The sequence below is a fragment of the Mus musculus genome, chromosome 2, assembly GCF_000001635.26.
Source record: "Mus musculus strain C57BL/6J chromosome 2, GRCm38.p6 C57BL/6J".
Classification (NCBI taxonomy): domain Eukaryota; kingdom Metazoa; phylum Chordata; class Mammalia; order Rodentia; family Muridae; genus Mus; species Mus musculus.
Window position 1 is genome coordinate 74,885,821 of NC_000068.7, and position 1,994 is coordinate 74,887,814.

General features: G+C 45.0%; 1 pseudogene; it reads right to left on the minus strand.

Moving 5' to 3' along the window:
- On the minus strand, window positions 505-1,257 carry Gm14427 (predicted gene 14427; annotated as a pseudogene).

The following is a 1,994-nucleotide window of genomic DNA, read 5'->3' on the forward strand; positions in this document are numbered from 1 at the left end:
TGTTTTAACCTGTCTTAAATGGTGCACTTAAACGGTACATCAGGGGACTTGACATTAAGTTTAGATGATTTCAGAAAATCTCTATAGTAGCATTAAATCAGAATATACTTGGCACTTAGGGGAAAAAAATTAAACGAAAAATTTAAGCTTGATGAGGATGCCAATACAATCAAACGTTATATTTAAAGGACTAAATGCGAAGACAGAATTGTTTTTATTGTCTTCCAACAAACTTAACTAACCCATTATCTTGTGAGTTGCTGCCAGTTTGCTGAACGGAGAGCTGTATTCCTGTGTTTATCCTTCTGTGGAGCCTGTCCAGCCGGATGTCCGGATGCCTGGTCGCCGGGTCTCCCGGTTGCCCAGTTGCCCGGTTGCCCGGTGTATACCTCCTACTCTCCATGCTATCTATCTATCTACCTATCTATCTACCTATCTATCTACCTATCTACCTATCTATCTATCTATCTATCTATCTATCTATCTATCTATCTATCTATCTAACATATAGAACAGCAAACACCTTTATTACAGGAGCTGTGAAGGATGGATTATTTGCCTTTCCGGGCTTTGATTTTCCACAGACAGAACTCCAGCTCTTTGCCTTTGAGCACATAACCATCTCTGCCACACTGGCCTGGTCTTGAGGCGATACAGGCAAAAGCTTACCCTGCTGGAACTGCGCCTCCAGAAGACTGCTGATTTTGGCATTTTTTTTTTCCTTTCGTCATATTTCTTTTGAATTTTTTTTTATCTTTTTTTTTCTTTTTTGTTTAAAATTTCTTCCTCCTCAGGAGTCAGCTTGGCCCCCTTTCTTGCCACCCAGGGGCAGTGCATAGTGGGACTCGTCCCATTGCCCTACGGCGTGCTGTCCATAAGCACAATGCAGTTCTTCACCAGGGTCTTGATGTGGACAAGCTCGTTGTTGGATGCACTGTAGACACAGCATCGATGATCCTTGTTTTGCAAGTACAACACTCAGAGCCCCAGGAAAAGTTCCCCACATCCCATCTCAGGGCATGGTGCTTCTGATTGCCTCCTGGAACTCGGGCTGTGTGTATGCGGGAGGGCCAGTCTTAGTGTTGGCAGCAGGCCGTCCCAGCTCATACTTCCGCTTTGTGTGGTATGTTTTTCTCTTACCTTCGGTCTTGTGGAACTTGTGCCAGTTGTCCGGAGAGATGCCCATCGCTTGGCGTTGGCTGGGAAGAGGAAGCACCAAGTTTCAAGGTCCGGTTTCTAAAACGCAGGCCCGCCTTCTTTCCTCCAGGCGCTTTATAAACACGTCCTTACATTACCTGCCCCAACTCGGTGATCTCACCACCCACCCGATGCTCCATTCTCCCCTGGAACTTTCCGTTGTGAAACACGTCTATGATCTAGTCAATTCTTTCATCTTCATTAGCCTGCCAGGTCTTTGAGACCACGGTGGCTACAAGAGGCTCGGTAAATATTGGTTGAATTGGAACATTTCTCACTACCTGTTCTTCATCGCAGTATTGTCGCGGTACTGTCAGTACCATGATCCACGCCATCCCTCTGCTAGTGCTCACAAGGAGTCTTTTCAGCTTCCGCCCCTGCTTTAGTAGAGTGCACGCCTCCTCAGCCCTGGGTACAGCTTTGTTCTCTGCTCTGGGAGACTCCTTGTCCTCTCGCTTGTTTTGACTTACTTCTCACCAGCAGGACTTTACACATGTTATTTATTGTCTTAATGCTAATGTTTGTAGGTGTTTTCATTTTAGTTGTGATTTGTTTATTTGTTTGCTTGTTTGTTTGACACAAGATCTCTTTCTGCAGCCCTGACTGTCCTGGAACTTGGTATGTAGTCCAGGCTAGCATCAGACTCACAGAAATCTATTTGCTTTCGCCTCCCAAGTGCTGTGCAACACTATCCTCTACTGTTAGTTGTAATTCTTTTTCTTTTCTTTTCTCTTCTTTCCTTTTCTTTTTGTTTGTTTTGAGGCAGGGTTTCTCTGTCCCTGGCTGTCCTGGAACTT